Source organism: Babylonia areolata, chromosome 1 (assembly GCF_041734735.1).
Source record: "Babylonia areolata isolate BAREFJ2019XMU chromosome 1, ASM4173473v1, whole genome shotgun sequence".
Taxonomy (NCBI): domain Eukaryota; kingdom Metazoa; phylum Mollusca; class Gastropoda; order Neogastropoda; family Buccinidae; genus Babylonia; species Babylonia areolata.
Window position 1 is genome coordinate 5,458,131 of NC_134876.1, and position 15,000 is coordinate 5,473,130.

General features: G+C 45.1%; 1 protein-coding gene across 3 annotated transcripts in view; it reads left to right on the forward strand.

The window, feature by feature from the left end:
* The first annotated feature begins 12,077 nt into the window (after positions 1 to 12,077).
* Positions 12,078 to 15,000, forward strand: part of LOC143299737 (uncharacterized) — a 42,460-nt gene continuing 39,537 nt past the window's right edge. Inside the window, exons 1-2 of one of the 3 annotated variants that reach the window (XM_076613243.1) lie at positions 12,078 to 12,156; positions 12,565 to 12,690. The gene's annotated coding sequence lies outside the window, so the exon portion shown is untranslated. Of the gene's footprint in view, positions 12,157 to 12,192; positions 12,385 to 12,444; positions 12,691 to 15,000 lie in introns of those variants that run through there. The other 2 variants (XM_076613332.1, XM_076613159.1) reach the window with 2 other exon arrangements.

A 15,000-nucleotide genomic window follows, 5' to 3' on the forward strand; every position in this document is an offset into this window, starting at 1 on the left:
ATTCCCTTAATTTAATGCGTATTTTTCACTCATTTGTAATACAGATACTGCTTGCAATAGCTTGAGTGGTTGACATGATGTGTGAGTCTGAAAATGTCCGTGAAAACAAAACCAACATTGAATAAACGAAGTAAAAATTTAACTGCATGATCATTTTTTTCTTTAAAAAAATAAATAAAAAAAAATCTTAATTAAATAAAAAATATTTTTAAAAACCCACTGTTCAACAAGATCATAACGTGAAATACTTAGTTTTCCACATTACATTTTCATGCACGATTTTTTTTTTTTTTTTCTTTTTTTTTCTGAATCACGCGAAGTATACCTATGTGCTTTGGAATATTTTTTTTCTTTAAATGCAGTCGCTAAGTCAGTACCTCTAGTTATCCAACCTTGATGCAATCTAATAGTATTGTGGCAAACCAAATCCCTGTAAGAACCCCCTACCTCCTCCATTCTTCTCTCCCTTCCCCACACCCACACCCACACCCAACCTCTCTGCTCTCCTTTCATGTTCTATTTTCGGACTCGGTGCCAAAGTAAGCCGATTAAGAAGTACAAAGACAACAGCCCAAGGCGGTGTAGCAATCCCCCGAACTCTGTACTCTTCGAAAAACAGCTTAGAATTAGGTACGGCACAGAGATCGTATTGACCACAAACAGGTTTTGATGTCGGTACAGAAAGATGGCGCTGGAACACGCAAACGCGCGTGTGCGCGCGGTCACACACACACACACACACACACACACACAAAGGCGCACATATCCGCATGCACGCACACACCCTCAAGCACGCACACAGAGCGTACATGTGTAAGTGAGAGCGCACAGACCCACACGTAGAGCGATTACACAAACGGACGCGCGCATACCACGCGTGCGCAAACACACACACACACACACACACACACACACACACACACACACACACACAGATTTTTTTTTTTTTTTTTTTTAGGCATAGGTCGATTTTTTTTTTTTTCCTTTTCTTTCTTTTTTTTTCTGTGGGGTTGGGGGGTTCATTTCATTTTTATTTGCAGAATTTAGTTTATTCTGCATACAGTCTTACATGATGCTGCTATGAAAAAATAAATGCTGCAAGTGAAAAAATCTGCTCACCGTTCTTTGGTTGTGGTGTGTGTGTGTGCGCGTGTATGTGTGTGCGTGTGTGTGTGCGTGAATATGTGTGTGTGTGTTGTGTGCGTGTGTGTGTGTGTGTGTGCGTGTGTGCGTGTGTGTGTGTGTGTGTGCGTGTGTGCGTGTGTGTGTTCGTGTGCGTGTATGTGTGTGTGTGTGTGTGTGTTTTCTCTTTGTGGGAAAAGGAAAGGCTAAAGGAAGACGTCTTTCTCACTTGAAACAGAGACAGACTTCACACACACACACACACACACACACACACAGAGAGAGAGAGAGAGAGAGAGAGAGAGAGAAGAGAGAGAGAGAGAGAGAGAGAGTAAAGAAGCGTTTAACGAAAAACAGATATGCTTTCACAAAACGTCATAACAAACCTCTAGAAATGATGTGAATTATGCAAGAAGCACTGGATCCACCACTGGTTTCTCACTGAACACACCGACAGCTTTTCTAGGCACATGTGCAACCGTGAACAGTTTGAAAGTATGCGTTTGAAATTTGGATGTTTCTGACCAAAACAAATGACAGTTATTCTGTTGTCTACAAAACGAGAGCTGTGAATATGCCCCCGAAAACGGAGTATGGCTGCCTACACGGCGGGGTTAAAAAACAACAACAACAAAACAACTGTCGTACACGTAGAAGCCCACTCGTGTACATACGAGTGAACGTGGGAGTTGCAGCCTACGAACGAAGAAGAAGAAGGGGAGCAAGAGCGAGTGAGTGTCCCTGTTTAATGGTGGCGTTCATTACATTGGCCTGCACACACAGCTGTTTGGACAAAATTTCCACACCGTTTCATTTGATCATGTCCCCTGAGAAGAAGACGGCTGTGCAACTTCCCAAGCAGTCCTTCACTTTTCTCCGAGCCCTGTATATCTGAAAGTGAAGCAGACAATTAATAATTGATTAATATGGATGCTTATATAGTGCCTCGGTCGGAAGCCAAGCTCTAAGCGCTTTACAAACACGGAGTCATTTACACAAAAGGCTGCCTACCTGGGTAGAGCCGACTAAACGGCTGCCATTGGGCGCTCACCATTCGTTTCCTGTGTCATTCAATCAGATTTTAGGCACGCACACCTACACACTCAGACAAACATGTAACATTTAACATTTTACGTGTATGACAGTTTTGTTTATTTACCCCACCATGTAGACAGCCATACTCCGTTTTCGGGGGGTGTGCATGCTGGGTATGTTCTTGTTTCCATAACCCACCGAACGCTGACATGGATTACAGGATCTTTAACGTACGTATTTGATCTTCTGCGTGCGTATACACACGAAGGGGGTTCAGGCACTGGCAGGTCTGCACATATGTTGACCTGGGAGATCGTAAAAATCTCCATTCTTTACCCACCAGGCGCCACCGAGATTCGAACCCGGGACCCTCAGATTGAAAGTCCAACGCTATAACCACTCGGCTATTGCGCCCGATTGTTTTGTTGCTGTCATGGCTATGCATCTTGTACATGCTTTTATTTCATTTATCTTAGTGGGGGTTTCTCTTCAGAAATGTGATCAAGATCTATGTCACCGGTCTGTTGGGTTTATTTCAGTGTCACTCTTGCACATGAACAGAATCCGATAACTTTTTGGAAAAACCTTACCCCCGTTTGCTGAAATTGTCAGTATGCATACATCGATCCAAGAAGCGCGAAGCAATTCGAATGCAATCCCCTCTGTAAGTAGTGTGTGTGTGTGTGTGTGTGTGTGTGTGTGTGTGTGTGTGTGTGTGTGTGTGTGTGTGTGTGTGTGTGTGTGTGTTGCGCCCGCCAGCTTGCTTGTAAATGTGCATACGCGCGTGTGTGGATGGAGTTAAACAGAGACGAACACGTAGACATGTAGTCAGACGGACAGGCAGACAGAGGAATATACAGTAGGACAGAGACAGAAACAAACAATGACCAACAGAAAGAGAGAAAAAAAGGGGGGGGGGGGAGACAGACAGACACAGACAGAGAGAAGGGTAGATGGAGGGAGAGAGGGGGAAAGAGACACAGAGAGAGACAGACACAGACAGAGAGAGACAGAGACACACACAGAGAGAGATTAAGTCTGTGGCGAAATATACAACTACCCCACTAATAGCCTATGCCATTACAGCCAAGAAAAGCACCACCCAGTCTTTCCGAGAACCTTGAAATAATACATTACGCTACCTCCCCCTGCAGGTACAATGGCCTCTTCACGTTTTCTCTCACACACTTCGTAAAGACCCCTGTCCTACAAGTCTTCCCTTTCTTGCAGACTCTGCTTCACTCCCCCCCACACCCCCCCCCCCCCCCCCACCCCTACCCATGCTCCTACTCCCACTCTTATCCCTCCTGCACCCCCTCTCACTCAACCTGTCCCGCTCGCTCCCACAGATCTTCGTTTCGGATCTTCTCCTGCCATCGGATCTTGTAGATGCGCCTCAAACAGGTGTTGAAGAATGTCTGAATCTTCTGCTGCATCGCCTGAGTTGTCCACCATGTCTCGCATCCGTAGAGCAGAATTGACTTCACATTGGAGTTGAAGATGCGGAGTTTGGTTTTCATACTGATTGCTCCAGATGCCCAGATGTTCTTGAGCATGATGAAAGCTGTTCTTGCCTTGCCGATTCTGGCTGTGACGTCTCGGTCCGTGCCTCCCTGTCGGTCAACCACGCTTCCCAAGAAGACGAAAGACTCCACCTCCCTGATGGGCTCTCCACCGAATGTGACTGGAGTGTTGGCAGCGGTTGATCTTCATCAGCTCGGTCTTCTTCTTGTTGATCTTGAGCCCTGTGCTGGCTGACGTGGTCTCCAGGCGAGTAGTCTTGTCCTGCATCTGGCTGTGGTTGTGTGACAGGAGCGCCAGGTCGTCTGCGAGGTCGAGATCGTCAAGCTGTGTCCAGAGTGTCCACTGTATACCGTTGTTCCTGCCTGTTGTAGTGGTCTTCATGATCCAGTCGATGACCAAGAGGAAGAGGAACGGTGACAGCAGGCACCCTTGACGAACTCCGGTCTTCACCTCGAAACTTTCGGACAGCTGGCCTGCGTGGGCAATCCTGCAGCTCATGTCCTGGTAGGTGCAACGGATGAGGGAGATGATCTTCTCTGGGACTGCGTAGTGCCTCAGCAGCTTCCACAGGGTCTCTCTGTCCACACTGTCGAAGGCCTTCTCATAATCTATGAAGTTGATGTAGAGAGGGGAGTTCCACTCCAGCGACTGCTCCACGATGATGCGCAGGTTGGCGATCTGGTCGGCACAGGATTTGTTCTGCCGGAAGCCTGCCTGCTGGTCTCGGAGCTTGGGGTCGACGGCCTCTTTCATCCTTTCCAGTAGAACCCTGTTGAGAACCTTGCCTGGCGTTGATAGGAGCATGATCCCTCGGTAGTTGCTGCAGTCCCTGAGGTCTCCTTTCTTCGGCAGCTTCATGATGATTCCTTGGGCCGGTACCTCCTCCTTCTCCCAGATCTTGCTGAAGAGGCTGTATAGCATGTTGACAGCTGTTTCAGTGTCTGTTTTTGATGGCTTCTGCTGGTATCTCGTCCGGCCCTGCAGCCTTCCCATTTCTCAGAGTCATGATGGCCTTCTTGATCTCTACCTTTGAAGGTTTGTTGCAGCTGATGGGCAGTTGTCTCTACGGGTGGAATGTCTGGTGGTGCGTCAGGGGCGGGACGGTTCAGCAGCTCCCTGAAGTGTTCTGCCCATCGTTTCAGCTGTTCCTCGGTTGTCAGTGGGTTCCCGTTCTTATCCTTCACTGGCTTTCGGTCTGCTGGAACTTGCCCGTCAACTTCTTGGTCACCAGGTACAGGTCCTTCAGGTTCTCCTGTCCGGCTGCTGCCTCTGCTTGACTGGCCAGGTCGTCAATGTAGTCCCTCTTGTACTTCTTGATGCTCCTCTTTACATCGCTGTCCGCTGCTGTGTACTCTTCCTGTGCCTTTGCCTTAGTTGCTCTTGTTCTGCTCGTGTTCAGCTAAGGTTTCTTATCTTTCCTTGTTTCCAGCTTGTGGATGGTGTTGGCAGAGATCCATTCCTTGTGTTGAGTTTTCTTCTTGCCAAGGACCTCTTCACATGTGTCGTGCCAGAGCTTCTTGCTGTGTTCCCACTGTGTCTCGATGTCCATCTCACCGTCTTCTATCAGCTCCTGTAGTGGCTGGAACCTGTTGGAAAGGCTGATCTGGAATGCTGCTTGTGTGTCCTTGTTTCTGAGCAGTCCAACATTGTACCTTGTCCGTGTGTTGTTGGCGTTGGTGAATCTCTTGAGGCGAAGTCTCACTGTCGTCGTAAGAAGGTGGTGGTCTGATGACACATCAGCTCCTCTCATCACTCGTACATCCTGCCATGATCTCCTGAACTTGGGCTAATGCAGATGTGGTCGATCTGGTTCTCCGTGACGTGATTCGGGGATCTCCATGTGGCCTTGTGGATGCGCTTGTGTGGGAAGATACTTCCTCCTATCACCAGCTGGTTCAGGGTGCACAGGTCTGCAAAGCGCTCACCATTTTCATTCATCTGTCCCAGTCCGTGTGTCCCCATGGTGTCCTCGTAGCCGGTGTTGTCCCTTCCAATCTTGGCGTTGAAATCTCCCATCAGTAGGGTTATGTCTTTGGCTGCTCTTCTGTCTATCACTGTCTGTAGTTGTTGGTAGAAGTCATCTTTCTTCTCTCTTCTTCCGCATCATTGGTGGGAGCATAGCACTGGATGATGTTCAGCCTGATGTCATTCTTCTTGGTGGTAAACTTGGCTGTGATGATGCGGGAGTTGACAGGTTCCCAGCCGATGAGTGCCTCCTGTGCCTCCGGTGCCAGCATCAGGGCCACACCCTCAGTGTGGGGGGCTCCATCCTCTGTGTGTCCTGAATACAGCAGTTGCTCTCCAGATGAAAGTCTCATCTGTCCTGACTGTAGCCACCTTGTCTCACTCAATCCTAGCACTCCGATCTTGTAGTTTTTCATCTCTCTCGCTACTTGGATGGTTCTTCCTGCTTCATACATCGTCCTGATGTTCCATGTGGCTACTCGCGTTGTTGTCCTGGATGTCAGAAGGGGAGTCAGCCTTGCAGCTTCCTTTCGGCTTTCACTGCACCGCGTCATAAGTCTCCGGGATGGAGACCGTTCCTTGCCCAGATGAATGTTTTGGTTAGTTGTCGTCGATGCTTCTGTAACTGGTCTTTTTTACAGGCAGGGTAGTTAACCCTACGCAAACCCCTTTATCCTCCGGGCGAGGTGGTCCTGCCTTAGTCGCCTCTTACGACATGCATGGCAGGGCAGTGGGTCTATTCTATCAGTGCCCAACCCACAGGGCAAATTATTTGTAATGTTTGGGGGATTTTTTTCCTTTAGCTGACTGAATCTTTCGATCCTTTTGAAAGGAGCAATTGTTATCTGTTATTTCTAATGCTTTGGGGAAATCTTTTTTTTCTTTCTAAAATTGATATATCATAAAGCTGATACTTCTGTCTCCCGCTTTATGTAACAATGTAGAACGAAATACACATTTTATTCAGTTGACTTTGCAGTGGGAGACTTAAGATGAAATGCCGACTTGAAATGATCTACGGAAATCTATTTTCAAATGGTATGCTGTAAGTCTATGTGTGGAGTACATATAGCAAATTACACGTGTCATTATGTTGATTCGGGTGAGACGATAAACCGAGGTCTCGTGTGCAGCATGCATTTAGCGCACGTATTCCTGGCAAAATTCTGTAGAAAAACCCACTTCGATAGGAAAAACAAATAAAACTGCACGCAGGAAAAAATACAAAAAATTGGTGGCGCTGTAGTGTAGCGACGCGCTCTCCCTGGGGAGAGCAGCCCGAATTTCACAGAGAGAAATCTGTTGTGATAAAAAAAGAAATACAAATAGCACCTATGCAGCTGACTTTGACAGATTCAGATGATTGAAGGGAATTGGTGAAGTGATCTGACTTAAAGCCAAAGTACCTCACTGTATATACATATATGTGACATGCCTTGCCTTGCCTTGATCCCTTAGGTCCGTAGGGAACTGTTGGGGCACCGACATGTTGACTCTTGCACCAGCCTTCTCCATTCTGGACAATCATGTGTGACAGCATACAGCAAATTACACTGTCTTACGTTGTTGACTTTGCGATAGACTTTGAACGAAAGGCCGACCACAAATGCTTCATAGAGTTTGGGGGGTGGGGGGGAGGTATGATCTTCTTCTTCTTCTTCTTCGTTTGTAGGCTGCAACTCCGACGTTCAGTCGTATGTACACGAGTGGGCTTTTACGTGAATGACCGTTTTGTGATATGACATCAATCTAAGGTCTCCCACTTGGTGTTGGAATGAACTTCCTCTTTCTCTTCGTCAGGTCTCCGCACTCAGCTCTCTCAAGTCTGGCCTAAAAACCTACCTCTTCACAAGATAGCCTCCCTCACCTGCCTCTTCCTTGTCTTCAGTTTCTTCAGGTTTTCAGTTATGCATGCGTGTGAATGACTAGTGTGAAAGCGCTTAGATTTGTCTCTGCACAAGAATCAGAGCTAAGTATTATTATCATTATAGAAAGATCTACACATTTCAGTATGTTAAAAGGGAGCGTCGTGACAGTTTCGGTTAGGCGTTGGTCTTCTGAACCAATGTTGACCAGTAGTCAACATTCGGTCCCGTTTCAGTTCTCAAGTGGGGGGGGGGGGGGGTCCTTGAGAAAGGCACTTTACTCCGAGTTCCCTAACTTCACCCAGGTGTGAACTGGTACTTGACTTTGGGGAAGGTTTGAACGGCGAAGTAAGAGGACTGGGTCCCGCCGTCCTATGCCAAGCCATTGACGAAATGTAAATGACTTCACTGTCCCAGTGACCGTAATAGGCTATGGATCCTGGAACCTTTTTATGTTGTCTTTGAAGTAGATTTCTTGAAGGAGTGGTCTGCCATGAATGTTCTAAGGAAATGTTTTAAGTGAAATCACATAAAGTAAATATGCCTATTATATATATAGAGAAAGCAAATTACACGTTATATTGTGTTGACTTTGTAATGGACTCAGAACTAATGGCCCATCAAAACTTCTGTCAGGAATTCTTACAGGATTCGACGGAAAGCTATTGTCACCCTGCATTTGGTCTCCCTCACCCCTCTCTCTCTATCTCTCGATCCCTCTCTCTCTCTTTGCTTCTCATTCCCTGTCTCTCCCACTGTGTATGTGTGCCTGCGCGCGTGTGTGTGATTTTGTGTATGTGTGTGTATGTATGTGTGTGTGTGTAGCGATGTTAATGAAACAACAAATGTAGAAAATTAATGCACATACAATCACAAACAGGGAGGAGAGACAGACAGACAGGCAAACAGACAGGAAACAAACAGACAGACAGACAAACAGACAGGCAAACAGAGACATAAACAGAACAGAGAAAGAATCAGAGAGACAAAAACTGTGTGTTGGAAAAAAAAAAATACACGCATTCACACGCGCTTCGCACACTCAAACACGTGCGCTTGCACGCACGCGCGCGCGCGCACACACACACACACACACACACACACACACACACACACACACACACACACACACACACTCACCAATCGCTCAGTGAAACAAGCAGGCCGGCAGAAAATGATGACAGTCGTTTCAAAACATCCATGAATAAATAAAGAGCCAGAGCCATAAAAAGAGAGAAACCCCTTAAGAAAGAAACCCACCCCGGCAGAGGCTGTCAGAACAAAGCTGAGTAGCATAACCCAAACAAAGCCAAATCAAAGACAAAACAAAACATTTGTATTTGTATTTCTTTTTATCACAACGGATTTCTCTGTGTGAAATTCGGGCTGCTCTCCCCAGGGAGAGCGCGTCGCTACACTACAGCGCCACCCTATTTTTGTATTTTTTCCTGCGTGCACTTTTATTTGTTTTTCCTATCGAAGTGGATTTTTCTACAGAATTTTGCCAGGAACAACCCTTCTATTGCCGTGGGTTCTTTTACGTGCGCTAAGTGCATGCTGCACACGAGACCTCGGTTTATCGTCTCATCCGAATGACTAGCGTCCAGACCACCACTCAAGGTCTAGTGGAGGGGGAGAAAATATCGGCGGCTGAGCCGTGATTCGAACAAGCGTGCTCAGATTCTCTCGCTTCCTTGGCGGACGCGTTACCTCTAGGCCATCACTCCACTTAACAGCAAATATCGAAAAAAAGTTGCCAAGCCAGTTTTCATAGTCCTTTAATATTTACACGTTCTGATGACTTGCCTGTCAACTGACTTTAGACCGAAGTGGGAGAGAAACATCACCTTCCTCCTCCTCCTCCTCCTCCTCCTCTTCCACCTTCTCCTTCTCTCGGATGAGACGATGAACCGAGGTTCGTGTGCAGCACACACTATTTTATTTTCCTTTCTCTCTTTTTCTCTCTTCCTTCCTTTATTGCCATCTTGTTATTTCGGCCTATTTTCTTTTCCTTCCTTCTTTTCTTTCTTTCTTTGTTTCTTGCTTCTTTTTTTTTTACTTTCTTTCTTTATGACCATCATGTGGTGTGCTCCTATTTTCTCTTCCTTTCTTTCTTTCTCTCTCTTTCTTTCTTTCCACCTTGTTGTGTTATTCTATTCTGTTTTCCTTTCTTCCTTCCTTCCTTCCCTTCTTTCTTTCTTTCTCTCTCTCTCTTTCTTTTTTTTCCACCTTGTCGTGTTGTTCTATTTTCTTTTCCTTTCTTTCTTCCTTCCTTCCTTCCTTTCTTTCTTTCTTTCTCTCTATCTTTCTTTCCACCTTGTCGTGTTGTTCTATTTTCTTTTCCTTCCTTCCTTCCTTCCTTCCTTCCTTCCTTTCTTTCTTTCTCTCTATCTTTCTTTCCACCTTGTCGTGTTGTTCTATTCTCTTTTCCTTCCTTCCTTCCTTCCTTCCTTCCTTCCTTCCTTCCTTCCTTCCTTCCTTCCCTTCTTTCTTTCTTTCTCTCTCTCTCTTTCTTTTTTTTCCACCTTGTCGTGTTGTTCTATTTTCTTTTCCTTCCTTCCTTCCTTCCTTTCTTTCATTCTCTGTCTTTCCACCTTGTCGTGTTGTTCAATTCTCTTTTCCTTCCTTCCTTCCTTCCTTTCTTTCTTTCTTTCTCTCTCTTTCTTTCTTTCCACCTTGTGTTGTTCTATTCTCTTTTCCTTCCTTCCTTCCTTCCTTTCTTTCTTTCATTCTCTGTCTTTCCACCTTGTCGTGTTGTTCAATTCTCTTTTCCTTCCTTCTTTCCTTCCTTCCTTCCTTCCCTTCCTTCCTTCCTTCCTTTCTTTTTTTCTCTCTGTCTTTACTTTACGGCCATCTTGCCATGTTGTCAAGGGCAGACGACACAACAGGTACAGGGCAGGCTGTCAGGAACGGCCAGAAACGTATCGTGACGTGGTGACTGTTGTTGTCCGTGTCTGGGAGGGGGGGAGGATAGGGGAGGGGGGACGTGGGGGGGGGGGGGAACTTCGTCACACCCCCTCCCGCCAGAAAGACACCCTGGGACATTTGGTAGGTAGTGGTTCCCCTCCTTTTTCCTTAAATTTGGAACCCCCCCTCCCACCTCCCACCACCTCCCACCGTCCCCACGCTGGGCATGGTGGTTTGGTGGGGGGTGTGGGGGTGGGGGTGGCGTGTGGCTGGGAAGGGGCTTAGGAGCAGGGTGTTAGGGGGAGGCGGAGGAGGCAAATATCCAGCTCTTTTCCAGCAGAATGGGTCGGGGAATGGGGTCTGACACTTTCTATTCATTTCTCTTATTCGTATTAAAATGTATCTCTTTACTTTTTATTTTTGTTTGTGTGTGTTTGTATGTTTGTTTGTTTTCGTAGGGGTGGGAGAAGAAGGGAAGGGAGCGTCTTTATTCGTTTTGCATGTTTGCATACGCACACGTACGCAGGCACGCTCGCACGTGCCAATGTGCACGCCCGCGCATGCACATCGCAAATACACCCACACACCGTGATCGCACACATCAACAACTGCAAAAACAACAACAACAAACACACACACACACGGACACAGAGACATAGAAACACACGCACACACACGCGCGCGCACAGAGATAGATAGATAGATAGACACACACGCGCACATAGATAGATAGATAGATAGATAGATAGATGGATAGATAGTGGAGTGATGGCCTAGAGGTAACGCGCCCGCCTAGGAAGCGAGAGAATCTGAGGGCGCTGGTTCGAATCACGGCTCAGCCGCCGATATTTTCTCCCCCTCCACTAGACCTTGAGTGGTGGTCTGGACGCTAGTCATTCGGATGAGACGATAAACCGAGGTCTCGTGTGCAGCATGCATTTAGCGCACGTAAAAGAACCCACGGCAACAAAAGTGTTGTTCCTGGCAAAATTCTGTAGAAAAATCCACTTCGACAGGAAAACAAATAAAACTGCACGCAGGAAAAAATACAAAAAAATGGGTGGCGCTGTAGTGTAGCGACGCGCTCTCCCTGGGGAGAGCAGCCTGAATTTCACACAGAGAAATCTGTTGTGATAAAAAGGAATACAAATACAAATACAAATACAAATAGATAGATAGATAGATATAATTTTCTATAGATATATATATATACATATATAGATATAGATAGATAGATAGAAACACACACACACACACACACACACACACACACGTCCCCCTCTAATCCCCCCCCCCCTCCAACCCCGCACACACACCCAACCCCCCGCCTCCACACACACACACATCCCCATACTACCGGGGGTAAATCTGAAGTGGTAACACCGGCAGATAAGGCCAGGCAATGCCACACACAAAAACTGAATACGTTGACAGCAAAACTACGCGAGCGGGTCGAGACATGCACATAAGTTCCGGACACCCAAGAAAAACAACAACTCAAGCGGCGAGTCGTTACCTTACCTTTACCCTTACCCCTTACCCTACCCCTCCGCCTCAAAGCCACACAAACACACACACACACACACACACACACACACACACTAAACACAAGTCACACTGTGAGCTTTCCAGAGGGTAGTCGGGGCATTTTTCCTTCCCTTCACTCCAGGTTCTAACAGCTGGGAAGAAACCCATAATTTTTTTCACGGAACAATCGCCATTGTTCGAACTATTCACTGTCAGTGTTTGAGTGTGCGTGTGCGTGTGCCATTCTTTTACTGTGCAAATTCCGCTGTCAGGCAACTGGCTGCGGCTGTGTTTGTCTCGCATTTCCTTTTTTGCCAAATGCGAAGTCGATATTGAAGGAAAAGAAAAAAAATAAATGACGGAAAGAAAGAAAGGAAAATAGTTCCATTGAGCGTCAATGTGTTTGGACTTCTTTTATATTCCGTTGGGTCACTTTAAGGTGAAATCGAACGTGGCAGTGTGTGTGTGTGTGTGTGTGTGTGTGTGTGTGTCTGTGTGTCTGTGCGTGTGTGCGTGAGAGATCGAAGGGGGTTGAACAACAGTGTGACGCGACGAATGCTAGTGCCGGCTTGGTGTGTGTGTGTGTGAGTGTGTGACAGATTCCGGTTTTGTGTCGCAGTACTTGTCGTCTGCTGTGGCTTGGAAAATTGCGTGTCTAATCATTTGGAAAAAAAAGTGTCTTTAGTGGTGGTGAAAGCGACTTTATTAAATCAGGGATCATTCATATTTTCTCTCAGGTTCTCAGGTGAGTGGGTTGTTTTGTTGTTGTTGTTGTTTTTCTCACGATAACACGATGTAATCAGAAAACATGAACTGATTACAGGCAGCCACGCATGAACATTCACACAATCTCGCCACACACACTGCGCATACAGTACACATACATACATTCATGCACGCACGCACGTACACACACTCATACACATAAACACATGTGCTAGTTCACACAGACACACACACACACACTCACATCCGCACGCACACACACACACACACACACACACACACACACACACACACACACGGACATAAACACACACATAAATACACACAAAAACACATGTGCATGCATACACACGTCAATCACACACACATCCGCACATGCACACACACACACACACACACACACAAACTCATCCGCACACACACACACACACACACACACACACACACACACACACACACACACACACACACACACACACACACACACACACACACACACACACACACACAACTCGTGTCTGATTTCATGAATAACATTATTTTTGTTATTGTCGATATTGTTTTTCTTGTCGTTGTCGATGTTGTTGTGCAAGAGCTATAGGTTTATGTGTAAATAAATCACACGCAAAACACTTCAGTTGAACTTTCATCGATACGAACACGATACCTGCATGTATTGTTCGGCCAGTTTAACGTTTTGCCTGTTAGATAACATGGGCTTTGAAACCCTTTCGACAAGCGTGTCACACTCTCTACATGCTAAATAAGGAAGTGGTGTGTGAGTGTATTGTATCTACATCTGTGTGTGTGTGTGTGTGTGTGTGTGTTTATCTCTCTAACTGGATTCAGTTATATGTGGTTGAATCAAGGAGTTGATGATATGCAGATATTTATATTACAGTTCAAACAGTGATTGATCAGAGATAAGGAAAGATACGCTTTATATTCATCCATGCAAGATGGTTTCAGAACTGGACTCTATTTGGAACATTTGGATATTGATTGCCTCAGAGTCGCTTTGACACAAATAAGACTTAATAATAATAATAATATTTTATTTTTATATAACGCTATAACACAAGCATAAGCAAGCTCTAAGCGCTTTACAATCCAGTACCTAAAGTGAAACAAGAAAGCATATAAAAAGTAGTAGAAACATAAAACAGATTCATTAATATTATAAAAACACAATGCATAAAACTCACAAAGTAACATACTATCAATACTACAACTGTTACACTCCAACACTCACACAAACACACACGCACAGACACACACATGATTAAACGGCTGAGATAACAGCAATTTTCACCTAAAATACATACATGTAAAAAGGAACATAATTGTAATCTGCATGCCACAGATTTTGTAAGAATTGTAAAATAAAATGTTGGATAGAAAAGGTAAAAGGGGTAAAAATCGGGTCATTCTCCCTTTCGAACCACACCACCACCATCCATCTACCCACTCCCATTCTCTCTACTCTCCCATCACACACACTCACATTGCCATGGGCCTGGGACAACAGCACTATTTGAGTTATGACAAGTATTTTGTAAAGAGATAAGTTTTGAGATTTGCTTTAAAGGTAGATAGACTTGGATTCTTGCCACCAAATAACTATGAGAGATACTCTGAAAACCCGGTTGCAAGGTTTTGCCCATTTTGTAAAGGTGTGAATGAGGATGAACATCATTTTATATATGCATACCCTTTGTATGTCGACGGTGTAGATAAACATCGATCTCGTTCTGTAGCAAAATGTATTTTTCATTCTATTAAGCGCAGACAAGAAGCGATAACTAATCAATTAAGAATAACATTTCTAGATACGTGTGTGATAGTAAATATCGTATGAAAATCCATTTCAGTAAACTGATGAATATATATCTGACATGACGGTATATATTTATACCAACCCTGTACAAAATCGTTGTTGTTGTTACATGAAATTTCAGAGTATTGGATAATTTCTAATATTCAAAGAAATGTCAATGGAATGCTATTGTCAGCACGTCCTCCTTCCCAGCATCCCAATGCAATGATGCCTATGACCTGAATGCAATAAAACATTCATTCGTTCAGTCATTCTCTCTCTGTGTCTGTCTATTTCTCACTCACTCTCTCTTTCCCCGTCTATCTCCCCCCCCCCCTATATATATATATATATATATATATATATATATATATATATATATATATATATCACATACATACACAGATAAATATATATATATATGTGTGTGTGTGTGTGTGTGTCACATACATACACAGAGAGTCACAGAGAGAGAAACAGAGAAAGACACACACGCAGGTAATGACAATAAGA